The sequence below is a fragment of the Somniosus microcephalus genome, chromosome 18 (assembly GCF_052327205.1).
Source record: "Somniosus microcephalus isolate GS21.2 chromosome 18, FLI_Smic_1.0, whole genome shotgun sequence".
Classification (NCBI taxonomy): Eukaryota; Metazoa; Chordata; class Chondrichthyes; order Squaliformes; family Somniosidae; genus Somniosus; species Somniosus microcephalus.
Window position 1 is genome coordinate 40,455,169 of NC_141004.1, and position 18,942 is coordinate 40,474,110.

The following is an 18,942-nucleotide window of genomic DNA, read 5'->3' on the forward strand; positions in this document are numbered from 1 at the left end:
TTCTGGAGATCAGTGGCGTTTCGGCGTCCCTGGTCATTGGAGATTGGGAGATGGGGATCTCCCAGCTACCTGGTGACACAATTAATTATCAGCGACCCACATGTTATACAACACTCAGTCATGTTGACTTGATCTCAACAGCAACTGAAATCTGATCCTCTTCATAATGATAAGTTGCAACATTCTTATCTTGCCAGTACTAATTCATGTCTTTTATCTCCGCCAGGGCCTTCATGTGTACAGCAGGAGTCACTGGACCTCACGGACGACGATACCTCAAAGGAGCCGATTCCTTCTGAGGGTTGTAAGATTTGGATCATAGGTCACACACAGATTACCCAAAGGGCCTTAGGAGTTGTAAGGCTTAAAGCGGCAGTTTAAGTTAAGTACAACACACAATCAAGATAGACATAGTAGACATACGACCGTGACAAGCAGTTGGTATCAGCCCCGATCGGACAGACGGCCGCCGTGCGCGAACAGCTCTTCCCTTCCATTCACCGTTTGTGCTAAAAGCTCTTTTGATATCCCTCTTACTCTCTTTTTAGGGGTGGGCCTAGGGTAGATTATCAAAGGTCCAGTCAACAACCTTTCTAGCACACAAACAGCAGACAGCTAGTCTGGAAACAAGGTCACCGCCATGGTGCAGAATGTTAGAACATCCGCAGGGAACCAAGAACATAAGCAAATTCTAAGCATCTATTCAGTTATTCGAATACCAGTCTGAAGAGACTGTTTTGTCTCAAGTTATTTCTTCCAATTCATGATTTCTTACAGGGTGCACCGTTACAGGACTCATGCTTACCATGCATCAGCTCAGATACTCGCACTTCGGTGGGGTCAGTTAGACAGAGAGTTGGGTTTTTACTTGGTGACTCACACTTCACAAGTGAGCAAGAGCAGAGCGTGATGGCAGGGATAGATGTGACGAGTCTGCGTCGGAGGGTGCAGCCCTCTTCAAGCTCTGCTCAGCTGGACACAGATACCGTACCCCGGGAGCCGTCGATGAAAAGGATAATCAGTGAGGAGCAGCAGAGAATGTGCGATGTACTGACGGGCCTTCCAAGCACATTGACCACAGTTGCCGAGAGAATGGAAGGGTCTGGCTCAAGCATGAATGGAATGATGTCGCAGGGCCTTGCGATGATGTCTTCTTGCATCTATAGAGTGACCAGCTCCGTGGAACATCAAACGTGGCAATCAAATGAGTCCATGCATGCCTTGACCCAGCCGTGCACAGTCTGGATGCCAACATGTCTGCCGCCTTCAATAGGATGACAGCTACCTTAGCCTTGGCCTTACATGTCCGCAATGATCTGCACCAAAGTGTTCTCTAGCAGAATGGGAGAAGTGAAGTGCAGCTGGCCCGTGTGAAGGATGATGGCGAAAGGGGACATGGAAGTGGGGACTCCACTCAAAGCGTTTCCACTTCTGACCCATTTCCCCCCACCCCCAGTCAGTACCCGACATGCTGCTTGTGTCCTGATGGCCGAGTCTGCCCCTGCACAGGTACAGGTGGAGCAGTCTTTGGCGGGGCCCTCATGGGCTCCAAAACCCAGAGGGTGTCAGTCAAGATCATCTCAGCAGTCAGAGCAGGGATCTGAGCAGCCTGACTCTACCTCTGCTGAAGCCACAGGGGTTGCACCATGTAGTAGCGGTAAGAAAAGGAAGAGTAAAGCTTTGTAGTTGCACAAGGGTATGCACATGGGTGTATGAGAAAATGTTACAGGAAACTTTGTTATATCCGGCACCAACGGGACCGAGCTGTTGCCGATCTATCAAAACTGCCGGACATACCAGCGTTAATGTTGAAGCATACGGAGATTTGCAGCTCCGTATCTGGCAACAAACACTGTTGCTTAGCAACAGCTTCTAAACAGTCGGCCGTACCTTAGAAGCGTCTCTGTAGTTTAGCAACAGCTTCAGAGAGACTTTGCAGAGCCTGACTGTTGGGGAAAAAAAAGCCACGAGAAGAAAAAAAACCTAACAAAACGGCTCCTGATTTCTGCCGGTAGATCAAGGTTTCCGGACATAGAACCTCGGATAAACCAAAGTTTCCTGTATTGAGTTTCTGTTCTTTAGTAGAAGCACATAAATTTTAATCTTTTACACCACGTTCCCATCTTGTGCTTGCAGATCCAAAGACGACAGGGAGCTTAGACTGCCGCAGGACGAAAGAATCATGGCAGCTCCCCAGGAATCTTGCATACACCTGCATAAATATCTCATTGTGGTTGCACACCAGCTGCACATTGATGGAGTGGAAACATGCCTGGTTGATCTGGGATGCCCGGATTGCCGTGTGTGCAGCCGATGATGCCCTGAACCTGTGCGAAGCCAGCCAGAGACACACATCCGAGTGCCCACTCATTCTGACTGGCGCCATCGCAGACAAAATTGACTTAATTGCTGGTCCTGCCAAACAACCCATTGATCACCTGTCTTAAGCATTTGTGGGTTGCTGACTGAGAGATCCTGGATTTGTCTCTGGCAGAGCCTTGGAAGAATCCGGAGGCAAATAAGTCGAGGGTGGTGGTCACTTTGACAGCTACTGTTAACGCATGACCACCAGGCCCAGCAGGGAGCAGATCTTTTTCTAGGAGGCTGCAGATGTCTGCCACCACCTGACGCGACAACCTGAGCCTCCTGAGACATGTCAAGGAAACTCAGCCTCTGCCTGTATCACCAGTAGTACCACCTGCGAGCTGCTCCCCACCTCTGCTGCTCCCCCTCTCTGCTGTCCAGCTACAGATCTGTCAACAGCGTGCTGCTGCTGCTGGTCATATTGCTCCTTGTCCGAGGTCCAATCTAAGGCGCCACCCATCCTGATGTGATTCAAAAAACTTCCAAAGTGTAGAAAGCAAACTTTCAGCAAAAGTACTGTGAACAAACCCTTTCCCACTTGTAGGTAAGGAAGCAGCTGTGAGTACTCAATATTTATTGCAGCACTTCCTTGAGTTTTAATCAGCCCCCTCAATTGCTGCTGTGTTTTCGCCTTGCTTCCACTGGCGAGTTTCAGGAAGCCCGGGAAACCCGTGGATGTGCCATTAAATTCAAAATTGTGTTGAAATATTGCTCCAATTGATTGTTTAGCATATGTAAATATGCAATGCGTCTCCCCCAAGGGGGTTGCGCGCAAGCAGCCGAAAGTGTTCGAGTTAAACGCAGAAGCCAGCGGGTTGGAGCCGGCTTCCCAAAGCGCTCTCATTTTTGCCACTTTTAGCCCCCCACCCGCACCCAAACCCATGCACTCCTCCAGGTTAAAATTCCCCCCTCTGTGCTAGAAGTGGCAGGTCATGGATTTATACCGACAGATCCTTATCTCAAATTCCTAATCTTGATCATCCATTGGGAGCGTAATACAGTACACGTACAACAAAGGAATAGAAACAGAGGATTTGGTATGTCGAGCCCATTCCTTCCACAGGTCCTCTACAATCTGTTATAGCAGAGATTCTTCTCAACCCACTTAATCTTCTGAAGGAAAGATCTACAAAGCTCACATCTCACAATCCAATCTTTTAAAAATCTAGGAGGTGGATTTTAGCCCTACCCGCCTGACGGAAACTGGAAATTTACTCGGAAGTTGCCCGATTACCTGCCTGGTTCTGTAGGCGGCTGAGGCACCCACCTAAGGCAGGCAGGGGCCTCATGAATCTTCACAAATTGGGGTCTATTACGTCAATCGGACCCCAACTGCATTTTAACATGGCTTTCTCACCAGGTAAAACGAGGCCGGAAGCTGCCAGGAAGAAAGAAGAGGCGCAGATGGTAAGTGGAAGCCTTTCCTTTGTGGGACCAGGAGGAGCAGGCTTGCACAAGTAAAGTGGCTGCCATCACTACCCCAGAATTCTGCCCCCATCCGAGACGCTCCCAAAACCCCCTCTCCCCAACTTACCTGCAAGCCAGTTTGGCCGCCCAATCTTTGACAGCCTGCATTCCTCTGTGCCCACTTCCTGCCCGGAATGGCGGGAAGTGGATCGCTGACATTTAGGTGAGGCCGAAGGGCTCCTACTGCCATTGGTGGCCCTCAAATTAACACATCTGAGTGGTTAACTGCCTGAAACCCACTTCACGTTAAAATTCACCCTCAGGCCTTCAAGAAAAAGAGCTGGTTCCAACCATATGGAACGAAAGGAAATTGGTGATCAAGTCACTCAACTTTACTCTTGCATACAGATATCCCTTGTGGAAGATAAATGTATTCTAATTTGTTGCAAAAGTACTTTTAAGTGAATGTTTAACCTTTGTCTATTTTGTTCCACCTGGAGAGTGATTAGGTAACCATCTCAGTTCCATTTGTTCCCAAGTAGAAGAACGTTGTTCTGCCAAATGAAGTGGTCAGATTTGGGTCAATATTCAGAGTCTTTTTTGGGGTTAGGATTTGTACTGGGTGGGGAAGGGGAGGGCGCTGAGAATTATTTGTAGAACACCATATTAGTTCAAGATGCTTTCAGATCTGCATGAAAAAATAAAATTTAAAAAATGATTTAGAGACTGTGTAGTGGTTTCAGCTATATTGCACAGACCAAGTCACTGTTAATCTAAAGGATATTATTCATGCATTGGCCTGTGGGTTATGCATATATTTTGAAATTGTTACCAAATATTTGGCATTCATAATTTATCCCATTGGCAGTTCTCATGAAGAAACATCATAAAATTTAAAATGTAACTAAACTTTTAATAATTCCTGAAATAAACACCTCCATTAGCCAATATATATGAATGCACAGTGTGAAACACTCCAGGTAAACTAGGTATTGCCCCTTTAAAATGTTTGGGCTGGATTTTACCAACCTCGGCGGGTCTATGGTGGGCGATGTTGGTAGCAGCGGCTCCCGGCCTCGCTGCGGTCTCCATCCTGCTGTCCAAAATGACTTTCTCCTGATAGGGCTTGTTAAGTCCACCCAGCGCACTTCCCAGCCAATTGAACGAAGCGGGTCCGATGCCGTCAACGCATCATCAGCCGGTTTCCTTAAAGGGACCATGCGCAAATTTAGTTTAACAATTGTGCTGTCAGTGTTCTGCAGCATTGAGGTGCTGCAAACACTGACAAGCATTGCACAAAGGTGCACAGCTGCACCCAGGCTCTCCCATGGCTCCCTCCATATGCTTATGGAGGGAGTCACAGCACACAGGGTGGTCCTCTTCCCTTCCAATGGGCGGAAGAGATCGCCCCAGGAGACCAACACAGTCTGGTTGCACATTGCAGAGGAGGGCACAAGCAGGGAATATCATCAGGATGACTTGGGTGCAGTGGCGCAAACCTTTCAATGATCTCAGTAGATCACAAAATGTTACTGCAAAGCCACACTGAACCTCATCCTGCTGTGCCACTCATCACATCCCCATCACTCTGCCTTCCCTACCCTACTCTTGCACTGTAAAGGAATAGCCATATTCCAAGAGATACACTATCCTATGATCGGAATTTTGACTTTATTAAAACATGAATAACTGGGTTTAAAAATCTAAAAGCCTCAACGACACAAGCTGTAAACAGAATACAGGCTTTCGAGATAAGATGAGTTGTTAACACAAAGCTGTAAGCACCATACAAGCTTTTGAGATAAAAATTGGTTGTTGACACTGAAACAATGGCCCTATTGAAGCAAACCATTGGAGCTTCCAGAAAGTCTGAGCTTTGGGAAGAACACAATACTATTACCCAGTTACATTGTTTTAAAGAAACACTTTGTAAACAGGCACATGAAAGAGCACAATGGTATAATGTTAAGGTGTCATAAACTAACACTTCGAACAGAAATATAGAACATTAAAGAACCATATGCCTTCATAAATATGACATCAAATGAAAGACAAGAGACATAAGTCTGTAATACAACCAATTGAGGTAGCTAGGAAGACAATCAAGTACTCGGTTGAAATGTTTTTAATTTACATGTGAAAGATAGAAACAGAAGACTTTTTAGATATGACATCAATCGATGCACCAAGCAATCACATGGTTATTGTATTGAACTTGGAACACATAGGAGACTCAAAGTAAACTTACAACCAGCTAAGGTGATTTAAGAATTGAATAGAAGACCTTCGTAAAAATGGCATCAAATAAAAAGCTACAGTCACATTGTTTTTATGATAAGTTTTGAACACCTACACAGCAGACAGAATTCTGCAAGCTAACAGCTGAATTGACAGTAAGAATAGAAAGAAGTCAACAGAAAGATGACTAGAGATAATTAACTTACATCAGCAGAAAACTTCAAAGGATATACCACTGAAAAAAGGTATAAAATATAGAAATTTCAAATAGGAAAACAGAAGTCGCTGGAAGGGGCAAGCGATTCTCAGCTTCAGAGAACCACTCTGTAAGCCTACAACTCTTTGAGTCTCAGGTAATCAAGGTATTTGATTTTGGTGGATATCCTGGATTAAGAATAAAAAGTAGAAATGTAAAAATGTAACAAAGTTAAGATTTGAGAATAAGGATCTCTGAGAATAAGAATTGTAAGCTATTTGTTTTTTGAACTGTTAATTTGGCGACTGAATCACCAGCTGTTAACTACATGTCGTTTCTTTAATAAATCTATATATTTTTAGGATTGTCTCACTGAGTACGTCTGTATCAAACCCGCAAATTCAATCTCTGTACACTCTTTGGTGAGGAGTTGCAGAATTCTGGGGGCGTTTTCCAGACCCTCATAATATCCGGAAGGTTACAGTCTAGTTAAACTTATTAAAAGTGCTATCTGGAGGACGGCAACATCTTCAAGTTGTTCCTTTCCTTTAGGGAGAGATAGCCTGGAACTTTAGACCCAATTAAGTGTCATATAGGATTCAGCTATCTCTAACTTTAGTTGAAGGTGAACATCTGGGGAATACGCCTGATCCGAGGTAGAGCTAGGACTAGTAATTATCCCTTCAGCACATCCTTACTCACACCAACTTACCTTGCACCTCCACCCATCCCTCTCTATCTACATGATCACTTCCCCATTTTACTAGCCACCCCTCACACTCATCCTCATCCTAGTCCAATCATACCAACTAACAGCACACAAGGGTAAGCACTTGTGTGTTTTAGCCAATGTTCATGTAAAGTTTCTGTTAATGTGCTGTCAAACATTGAAACCTTTATTTTCAACACTTTGCATTCTTGGACAAATTTGTGTGCACTTTTGGAAGTGGCTCAGTGAGTTGCAGTGAATGATGAAACATAACGGTACCCCCCGCAATGGTCATGAGTGTGAAAGGAATGGTTTGAGCATTGTAGGGATGCTTTATGGTTTTGGTGTGGGGTGTGCCAACCTGGTGCATCATGTGGCAGCCAGGGTGTACAGCATCAAGTGAAGTAAATCTGGCCACGGTGAGGCCATACTGGCCTCCTGGGCAGCAATGTGGTTGGGTGCTGATGCCCTATGACCTGTGCAGCATCAGTTGATTGCAGAGAAGGTTGTTGTTGTTGTTGGTGCTGCTGGTGTGCCTGGTGCTGCTGGTGTTGGGGCTGATCGTGGTGGGATTTTGAGGACCAAGGTGAGATAGTTTCAAGGGCACCGATGCTGATGTAATAGATGGCAGGTGAAATAGAGAGGACAGAAGCAATCTGTCAATGGTGAGAGAGGTTGTTCCAATGAGGTGACACTGGATAGAGAGTTTACTCCAAACACTTGCAACCTGCATAAAGCTCAATCTGTCTTCAAAATGCAGTAAGCAACAACTTCTGAACTTGGAAAGGGAACAAATGTGAGATGGAAGCTTTTATAGCACATCTGCAGCTGTCAAGTAATGAGATGGTCCCATGGTCATACAACCCCCGACCTGCTTACTTGACGTGATCCCCAAGCAGCATGGACCCCATGGGCGACCTCGTAAAATGTAACGGTAAACTCAAAATACTTCGTAATGGGCTGTTAACAAGGTCATAATCACTTGAATTGCCTCCCCCGCCACTGCACGTCGGGTCTGTTCACCGCTGATAGACCCGACATCTAGGAAAGGCACGTGGTGGCGGGGTCCTGATCCACTGTCAAAATTTTTTTTCCCACCTGACCCGCTGAATCCCCAGAAAATTCCCCCCTTTATTACAGATATAGATTTGGTCTGCTTATGTAAAGCAATAACCAATGAGATACTAATACAATTAACAGCACCTTTAACTGAGTTCTTCTTCTGCTGATTTAAGAAATTGGTTCCTGAAATAAATACATTTTAACAGGCTGTTCTTAAGCATCTTGAAAAGACTTGCTTGAATCTTTTCTAATCCCTCTGATGCCATGTATTTGTCTGGATTTGCACACATCATGAATGAAGGATAATGAAAAGCTATTCCAAGCTTAAGTTAAAATAAAAATTACAGATTTTTTTTGCTTATCTTTTCTTCTTTAGGTTTTATCAAGTATCTTTTTTTCTTTCTTTAAGTTAGATTTTTGTCTATTTAACTTTAAGTTAGACCTTTGTCGAATTTTTTAAAGTATCTACTAAGCCACATTTTATTTCAATTTTCTGCCTACTTTGTCCATACATATGTGCAAGTAGGTTCATCCAACATTTATTTTAACATACTGTGAATAACCATTAAACAGCCTAATGCTATGGTTCTGTGAGCCTTGTGACACTGAAATCTTCAGTGAAGAAGTTACATAGGATTGTAATGCCTTTCTGTGAGGTACATGATCCTATGACTCCAACGGTACCCTCCTCCTGTCAAAATGCTCAGAACATGGCCTTGTCATAACCAACACCTTGTTCCGTCAGAGAGACAAGTACAGGTAGACTACCCTTTATCCGGACTTCCGAAAACCGAAACCCTCTTAAAAACCGAAGGTTTTTTCGTTCAGCGTAAGTCGTGCGTACGAACGAAAAAACCTTCGGTTTTTAGAGGGTTCCGGTTTCGGAAGTTTGGATAAAGGGTAAGTCGTGCGCACGACCCCCCGCGGACCCCCCCCGCAGACCCCGCCGGCCCCGACAACCGCTGACCCCGACAACCGCCGACCCCCCCGCGGACCCCGCCGGCCCCGACAACCGCCGACCCCCCCCCCCCGCCGGCCCCGACAACCGCCGACCCCGCCAGCCCCGACAACCGCCGATCCCCCCCCGCCGACCCCCCCGCGGACCCCGCCGGCCCCGACAACCGCCGATCCCCCCCGCCGGCCCCGACAACCGCTGACCCCGACAACCGCCGACCCCCCCGCTGGCCCCGACAACCGCCGGCCCCGACCCCCGCCGACCCCGACTGACTTACACTGAGCGTCAGCGTAAGTCGTGCGCACGACCCCCCCGCCGACCCCCCGCGGACCCCCGCCGACCCCCCCCCGCGGACCCCCGCCGACCCACCTTCCGAAATCCAAAATTCTCCTTTATCCGAAACTCGGCTGGTCCCGAGGTTTTCGGATAAAGGATAGTCTACCTGTACAAGGCTTCATGGCAGCACCCTCGCTCCAAGCATTGGCATCTGCTGGACTATGTCATCATCCGAGCGAGGGACCGCAAGGACATCCGCATCACCCGCACCATGACAAGAGCTGAGGACTGCTGGACAGACCACCGCCTAATCCGTTCTGTCATCTCCATCAATGTAGCCCCAAAACAGCGGCAATAACAGAAACAATGCTGCAGGAAAATCAACACTGGAGCACTCAAAGACCCCGCTAAGAAAGCCCTATTCAGCCTGTGTCTCAGAAACAACCTGACGACTCCCAGTGATACACAGAGGGGGTGATTTTCATTCAGAAGTTGGGAAGGAGGCGGGACTACAACTTTCGGGGTTGTAGTCCAGCCTCCATCGAGATGCGGCCAATCCACGCGATTTTAACTTGATTGACCTTGTTGAGCCCGCCCAGCAGGCTCAGCAGGCCAATTAAGGGCCACCCGGCAACAGGTGACGTCACAGACAGAAATTTCATCTGTCAAGAAGTTTTGACAGATGACATATCAGCGTTTCACAGCTGTTTGAAGCTGTCTTACTTCTAACCTGAGTCCTTCTACACAGACTCGGTTAGAAATCTCACCGGCACAGAAAACTGCAGGCTGTCACTTTTGGCAGATCGCAGCCATTCTGCTTTCTGTGCCGGTTAGATGATGAACTCCCCGAACCTAAAGGAAGGAAGGCTGAAAAGGTAAGTACAGGTAATTTAAACTTCTTTACACACTTTAGACACACCAAACACACTTACCTTTGCACTCATGCACCCATCACTCACCTGAACATCGACATCTTGACCCCTCCAAGTCCTTCAACCCGACGGCCCGACTCCTCTAACTTGGCGTGGTTTGGAGCTGTCGGGAATCCCACACTTCAACCTTAAAAATAGGGATTAGGCTAAAAACTGCCTGTTAACTACCTGTTAACAGGCAGTTAATTGGCACTAATCCCTTCCCGCCTCGGGTAGGCAGGTCCCAGTGTGGGGCGGGTACCCGCCTCCTTTGAAACTTACATGGAGGTGGGTTGGGGGCGGAATGGTGTCAGGACCCCCGAATTCGGGACTTTAACCTCCGCACGCCTCCAATCCCAACTCCACGGGCCAATGAAAATCGACCCGCGTGTCCACAGCGCCTGGTCTGCACTCAAGGCCTCCATAATCAGCACCTGTGAAGAGACGCTCGGTCACTCGACCAGGAAACACCAAGATTGGTTTGACAAGAATGACCAGGAGATCCAGGAGCTAATAAGCTGCAAGCGCAAGGCATTCCTGATCTGGGAACAGCAACACAACTCGAGAGCAAGAAAGCAGCTCTACAGAGGCCTGAAGGCCAAGGTCCAACAAAAAACTCGCAACCTAAAGAACAGATGGTGGGTGGAGAAAGCGCGGGAGATCCTGCAGCTAGTCGACAACCACGACGTGTGTGGATTCTTTAGCGCAGTCAATACAATCTACGGCCCAAGCACCCAAGGTCCTACCCCACTGTGGGCCAAGAATGGAGAGGTACTCATCAAGGACAGAGCGGCAGTTAGTGCCTCCTGGAAGGAGCACTTTGAAGATCTCCTTAACCGAGACTCTGTCTTCGACGCGAGTGTCCTCAACTCCATCTTGCAGCATGCTACCCGCCACCATCTCAGCACAACCCCAGCCTGGCATGAGGATGAAAAGACCATCCGACAACTGATGAACAACAAGGCCTCAGGAGCAGATGGAATCCCTGCCAAGGCACCAAAGCATGGTGGCGAAGCACTATTGGTATGAATACATGAACTCATTTCTCTCATCTGGAAGGAGGAGAGCATGCCAGGGGATCTCAGAGACGCCATAATAGTAACCATATTCAAGAAAGGTGACAAGTCCGATTGCGGTAATTACACAGGAGTTTCCCTGCTGTCTGCCACAGGGAAAGTCATCGCAAGAATCCTCCTCAATCGCCTTCTCCCAGTGGCCGAAGAGCTCCTCCCAGTCACAATGCGTATTCCGCCCACTAAGGGGCATAATGGACATGATCTTCACCGTGCATCAATTACAAGAGAAATGCAGGGAACAGCACCAACCGCTGTACATGGCCTTCTTTGATATCACAAAGGCCTTCGACACTGTCAATCATGAGGGATTATGGAGTGTCCTCCTCAAATTCAGCTGCCCTCAAAAGTTTGTCACCATCTTCCGCCTGCTTCACGACGACATGCAAGCCGTGATCCTGACCAACGGTTCCACCATAGACCCAATTCACGTATGAACCAGGGTCAAGCAAGGCTGTGTCATTGCACCAATGCTCTTCTTGATCTTCCTTGCTGCAATGCTCCATCTCGCCCTCAATAAGCTCCCTGCTGGAATGGAGCTAATTTACAGAACAAACGGGAAACTGTTCAACCTCCGTCGCCTCCAGTCCAGATCCAAGGTCGTCCCATCCTCTGTCATCGAATTACAGTATGCAGACGACACTTGCGTCTGCGCCCACTCGGAGGTCAAACTCCAAACCACCGTCAACACCTTCACCGAAGCGTACGAGAGCATGGGCCTTACACTAAACATCCGTAAGACAAAGGCCCTCTACCAACCTGCCCCCGCCACACAGTACTGCCCCCCGATTATCAAAATCCACGACACGGCCTCGGACAACGTGAACCACTTTCCATACCTCGGGTGCCTACTGTCAACAAGGGCAGATGTCGATGATGAAGTCCAACACCGCCTTCAGTGTGCCAGTGCAGCCTTCGGTCGCCTGAGGAAGAGAGTGTTTGAAGACCAGAACCTCAAACCCGGCACTAAGCTCATGGTCTACAGAGCATCAGTGATACCCACCCTGCTGTATGCCTCAGAGACATGGACCATGTACAGCAGGCACCTCAAAGCACTGGAAAGGTACCACCAACACTGCCTCCGCAAGATCCTGCAAATCCATTGGCAGGATAGGTGCACCAACGTCCGTGTTCTCGCTCAGACCAACATCCCCAGCATCGAAGCTTTGACCACGCTTGATCAGCTCCGACTGATGGGTCACATCGTTCGCATTCCTGATACGAGACTCCCAAAACAAGCGCTCTACTCGGAGCTCCGACACGGCAAGAGAGCCCCAGGTGGGCAGAGGAAGCGCTTCAAGGACACCCTCAAAGCCTCCTTGAAAAAATGCAACATCCCCACTGACACTTGGGAATCCCTGGCCCAAGACTGCACAAAGTGGAGGAGAAGCATCCGGGAAGGCGCCGAACACCTAGAGTCTCTTCGCTGGGAGCAAGCGGAAGCCAAGTGCAAGCAGCGAACGTCAACCCAAGCACCCCACCCACCCGCCCCTTCAACCACCATCTGCCCCACCTGTGACAGAGACTGTAGGTCCCGTATTGGACTCATCAGTCACCTGAGAACTCATTTTTAATGTGGAAGCAAGTCATCCTCGGTTCCGAGAGACTGCCTAAGAAGAATGCCAATCAATGCATAATACCATCTGGCATTGAATTGTTCCACTTCATCAGTTACAGGCTACAGATCGAGTTGGGATTTTCTTGGTCTATAAGTTGTAGTGGCACACTTGGAAATGCTTTTACTCATTGGGTTGTGAGAGGAGCTCGAAACAGCTATTTTTGAACCCTTGAACAAAATTATATGAAGTAATTATGACATTTGTGGGGTTGATGCCTAAAGATATCTTCACTGAAGGATGAATGCTATTGATGTAATAGCTGCAAATTTATAGTGACATTAAAGGAAAAGAAATACTAGCATTTATATAGCACTTTTGACCTCGGGATGCTCCAAAGTGCTTTACAGCCAATGAAGTACTTTTGCAGTGTAGCCACTGTTGTAATGTAGGCAACGCAGCAGCCAATTTGCACACAACAAGCTCCCACAAACAGCAATGAGATAATGAGCAGATAACCTGTTTTAGTGATGTTGGTTGAGGGATAAATATTGGCCAGGACACCGGGGAGAACTCCCCAGCTCTTCTTCGAAACAGTGCCATGGGATCTTTTACATCCACCTGAGAGGGCAAACGGGGCCTCGGTCTCAGCCAAAAGGAAGAAGCCTTAAACTTGCTTCAAACTATTAATAATATTCATAAAGGAATTTATAATCATTAGAAATGTATACTGTTTCTTACAGAAAGCTATATAGCCAGATTTACTTCTTGGCAAAGGTAGATGAAACTGTATGTTTGATGGTGATTGTACTTTCTTACAAGTCCATTCTGTTGTTGATTACTTGAGCCACCACATCTTGGGTGGAGTCAGGACAGTTGGATAACTATAACCACCTACCCCGAGTAGCCTTTAAGAGGTGCATTGATCTGGTCTGTAGTGGCAGTGATTACAGGACAGAGTTCTGACATGACCCTCAATAAATCTGATACTGTTTCTTATGTCAGAGGGGAAATAAGGAATGAAATTGATAGTCTTAATCCATGTGTTGTTGCTACTGGAGTTCATTGCAAATCTGCAAAACACTGAGAAGGTTCACTTTTATTTCTAATAATTACTAGTGCATTTTTAATAAGCTTTCGAATAACTTGTTTGAAAGAAAACATTTTTAAAAAGTATATTAAATATAAGGCCACATATATGTTTGTGATATTACTTTGATTTTTAATTCAATGCAATATTATTTCAATTAAAAATTATAATAGACATGTTAATCTGTTTGTACTGTGGTGTGTAATCATTTTACACAGTTTAAAATGTTTGGCAAATTCTTTTTTTTTAGTTTCCGACAGAAAAGCACCAAAGGAGTCACGTATCATTTTCATCACAATTACTTCATGCAATTTTACATTTCATTGCAATTTATATCATCAGATTGTATTTACAAACATTTGTTTGTCAAAGATTTATTTTTTGCAAAGGTGGTGCCTTTTAAATATGCAAGCTTAAAACCAAAAATGAATGTCAATAAAAAAGCAACTTCATATTTTTTCAACATAAGCCAAATTAAATTTGTATATTTTAAAACAACAGACATTTAATTTACAAGGGGGAGAAGGAGAAAGGGGCAAGTTTACACAACATATGGTTCTGGGAGTCCTCCTCATCTGCTAATGAGGTTTGCACATTGCTTCCTGAATAGGATTAAACCTTCAGACACTAACTGGATCTGATTCAAAGTAAATGGTTTCAGTCACTTATGGTGCAGTACATCGATCTAAAGCAGGATATCTGCACAAGTATGTCGATCATATTGTTGCAGCAGATAAAAGGTATTAGAGAACTAAGAATAAATTTGGTCAATGAAAGATTTTTGTTTTTGATGTTCTAAAATTTTCAATAACGACTGTGAAATGTTAATTTGTGGGGACATAAACAAGCGTCTAACTGCTTTTTATATCATGACATTATTCTTGCAGTATTGTCACAAACCTTCATGGGTGTCCAGAAAAAAAGTAATTATCACTTAGGTAGACTGTCCAACATAAACTGGCCAAAGCGGAAAAAATGACCACTCCACCATACATTTGTTAAATATTTACACTTCCTTTTTAGCTCCACCACTTTGGAGAGATAATGAAAACAAGTCGCAGTAAGATGTCATTAATGGCCCAGAAATTAGGATCGGGGGCTTGCCGCGCGTGCAAGCCCCCGATGTGCACTTACCCGGCGCGCCGACAGCTGAAGCCTGGGACTGCTTGGAATTCCTGTCACTGGCCCGGTTCAGCTGTCGGCGCGCTGTGCTTGCCTGATCCAGCGGCGTAGTTAGTGCGATGTGCCGGCTGGGATCAGGTGAGCACTGGGCAGGCAATCAGGGGAGGGGAAACTTCATTCATGAGTTTGATAGTAAGAACTGTCAAACTCATGAAAACTATGGGCGCCCAAAACACTACTTAAACTTTAAATAACATTTTAAAAAACATCCCACTAATTAAATGAACTATAAATAACTTTAAAAAACTATTTTAAACAATTAATCAAATTTTTGAATAAAATAATTTTTTAAGAAATCGGGTCTAAAAATAAACTTGCCTTACTGTAAAGTCCTTAAAAACAATAAAGCTGTGGAAAAAATATTATAATTTTAAATAATAGACCACTTACCTTAAAGAATCAAGTCCTTACACCTTTTTACATTTCTAAAAAGTTCAGGCCCTTACACATGGGCAAACCTGTCAAAAAGAAGGAAGTTCAACGCGTGCGCGCAGAGTCCTGCGCGCATGCGTTGGACCTCTGAACCCCTTGGAGGAAATGCCGGTTTCCCGCGCATGCGCTGTGCATGCTGAAATCCGGCACTTCCAACGGGCCCACGCGTGAGTACACCGTCCGTACTCACGCGTTGGGACCGGAATTACTGGCCCATTATTTCAGTACTGCTGGCATTAAATCTGCTACCAGCCGTAAATAAGGATATTTAGGCCCTTTTTCGTAAATCTATGTGATGTCAGCATATTTATTTTGATTTGTACCTCCAGTTTTTCTTGAAGCTTTTTTTCTGAAAAATCACTTTTACAAAAAGAAAGCAGTTTGCCTTAGCAATGAGTGGTTATTTGTAGATTTATTAAAATGACTGCTCCCAAAATGTCTTCCAACATTGATCGACACATTAAAAGGAAAACCCTAGCTTCCTAATGTTTTTAATTCTTTGAGTTGGATGTTAGGTCTTTATTGCCTGGTGGTTGAGCATTACTTACCCTGGCACTTTTATTCGGCACAATCCTTCGAAGATAGCAAGTTGTGGAAATTGTACTGACTTCCCCCACGCTTGTCTCCTGTGCCTGCTTGATCCTCTGGTTAGTGGCAGGTCACCAGTCCAATTCTCCATAATCCAGAGGGCCTCGTTGGTAAATCAAGCCTTTCTCCCTTCATCAGAGCTCCAATTTATACACAATCTGAGATGTCTATTAAATGAGTTAATGTGTGATTCAGCATCATTGGCCGCGATTTTACGAATCTCGGCGGGTCCGCGGCGGGCGACGTTAGTGACGGGGCCCGACCCTGCTCTGGCTCCATCCCGGCTTCGGAAATGAATTTCCTCTGATTGGGCTTGTTAAGCCCACCCAACGCGTTTCCCAGGCCAATTAGAGGAAGCGGGCCTGGTGACATCATTCGATGACGTGTCATCAGCCGGTTTCCTGAAAGGGACAATGGCCAACTTTATTTTGACATTTGTGCTGTCAGTGTTCCACAGCATTGAGGTGCTGCAAACACTGACAAGCACTGCACAGATGTGCAGATCTGCACCCAGGCTCTCCCATGACTCCCTTCATAGGTTTATGGAGGGAGTCACAGCACACAGGGAGGTCCGCTTCCCTTCCTGGTTGCACATTGCAGAGGGGGGGCACAAGCAGGGATGTGGTTAGGAGGACCTGGGTGCAGTGCTGCAAATGTTTCAATGATCTCAGTATACAACAAAACATTAGTACAAAGCCACACTCAACCTCATCCTGCTTTGCCTCTTATTACATCCCCATCACTCTGCCTTCACTACTCTACTCCTGCACATCCTTACTCACACCAACTTACCTTGTACCTCCAGCCATCCCTCTCTATCTGCATTATCACATCCCCATCTCACTACCTACCCCTCACACTCACCCTCATCCTAGTGCAATCATACCAACTAACAACACGCAAGGGTAACCACTTGGGTGTTTTATGCAATGTTCATATAACGTTTCTGTTAATGTGCTGTCAAACATTGAAACCTTTATTTTCAATACTTTGCGTTCTTGGACAGATTTGTGTGCACCTTTGGAAGTGGCTTAGTGAGTTGCAGTGAATGGTGAGACATAACGGTACCCCCCGCTATGGTGATTAGTGCGAAAGTAATGGCTTGGGCATTGTAGGGATGCTTTATGGTGTTGGTGTGGGGTGGTGCCAACCTGGCGCATCATGTGACAGCCAGGGTGTACAGCGTCAAGTGAAGTAAATCTAGCCACGGTGAGGCCATCCCTGACCTCTCGGGCAGCAATGTGGTTGGGTGCTGATGCACTCTGCCCTGTGCAACATCAGGAGATTGCGGAGAAGGTTGGTGGTGTAGTTAGTGCTGCCAGTTTGCCTGGTGCTGCTGGTGTTGGGATTCTGAGGACCAAGGTGAGAGAGTATAAAGGGCACCCATATTGATGGAATAGATGGCAGATGAAGTAGAGATGACAGAAGCAATCTATCAATAGTGAGAGAGGTAATGAGGTCAGACTGGATGGAGACTTGCATAAAGACTTGCAGGATGGTGAACCTGTTGTGGAAATGCAGTGAGGAAGAATTTGTGGCTGAGTGAAGATATCTATGTAAGGTGGGCGCTTTTACTTTACATTTGAAGCTGTCAACTCAACAGCTGATACAATGGCCACTGAACTCCCGCCTCAGCTTGACAGACGTGGTCCACGAGCAGCGTGGAACCCGTGGGCGAGCTGTCAAATGCAGAACGTGAGCTGAAATTCATTCTTAAGTGGCTCTAAACAAGCCACTAATTACCTGAATTGGGTCCCCCGCTGTGAAACCGCTGCTGCGTGTCGTGTCTGCTCAGCGCTGACAGACCCAACAGCGGGGAAAGGCATGTGGTGACGGGTTCACAGCGGGGTCCTGACCCACTGGGGAAAAACAACACTTTCCCACGTGATCCACCACCGATCGCGCCCGCTGACCCCCCATAATCACTCTGATTCTTCTGTTGTGCATTAGTTATAATGCATCCTAACATGTCCAAGCTTTTGCAATGTTCAATCAATAAACCTGCGTGTTCCTATGATTGAATTAACAATAATGGAAAAACAATAAAAAGTTTAAAAAAATCAATGACATAAGAACAATTAAACCCCTGTTGAGATACCATGGCAAACGTGGGAGTCGAGACCAGAGTTGATGGAACACAACTGCTTTAATTTACATCATGGCAAAAAGAGAGCTTGAAAAGCCCGCGCAACCACTTAAATATTCCCCAGACAGGAAGTGCTCCCAGCAGCCTGTCCCTGTGGGAAACAAGTTGCCGGAGGAAAGGGCCCCTGGCTGGGGGTGGCTGCTGCTGGCAGTGCGCCTGCGTAAACTGCCCGTGCCGCTGTGAGCGGATTATGTCCAATGGCGGCGTGTCGCCACAGAGCTTCCCCCAGAATCCGCTTAGGAGGAGTGGACGAGTCGTGATGGTGGTCTAATGGTTCTGCCGGAGCGGTTCTGAGTGGCCGCCGGTCTAGTTGGTGGGGCCGGGCGGTTCGCTGCCGGCTGTGCTGGCTTGCTGGCGGGACGGCCTCTAGTTGGAGGTCGGGCCACGGGGACCTGTTCCCCTGGTTCTGTGTGTGCTGGTTTGAGTCGGTCGATGGAGACTGTTTCGACCCTGTCGCCGAGTTGCAGCTTGAAGACCTTGTCCCCGGTTTGTAGTACCTCGTACGGTCCGTCGTACGGGGGTCGCAGTGCATGTCATGTCGCACGAAGACGAAGCGTGCCTGCTGTAAGTTTGGCGGGACGTGAGGTGCGAGTTCGCCGTGTCGGTTGACCGGAAGTGGGGCGAACTGTTGAGCGGAAGAGAAAGAGTTGAGCCGCTGCTGTTCGGCCGACCAAGGCGTGGTAGCCTCCGGGAGGAATTCGCCTGGTACGCGCAGCGGTTGTCCGTAGACTAACTCCGCTGCTGAGGACTGGAGGTC

At 46.8% G+C, this 18,942-nt stretch overlaps 1 protein-coding gene across 1 annotated transcript in view; it reads left to right on the forward strand.

Moving 5' to 3' along the window:
* The first annotated feature begins 226 nt into the window (after positions 1-226).
* Positions 227-18,942, forward strand: part of mlnl (motilin-like) — a 36,954-nt gene continuing 18,238 nt past the window's right edge. The window contains exon 1 of the mRNA XM_086011381.1: positions 227-3,401. The gene's annotated coding sequence lies outside the window, so the exon portion shown is untranslated. The remainder of the gene's footprint in view (positions 3,402-18,942) is intronic.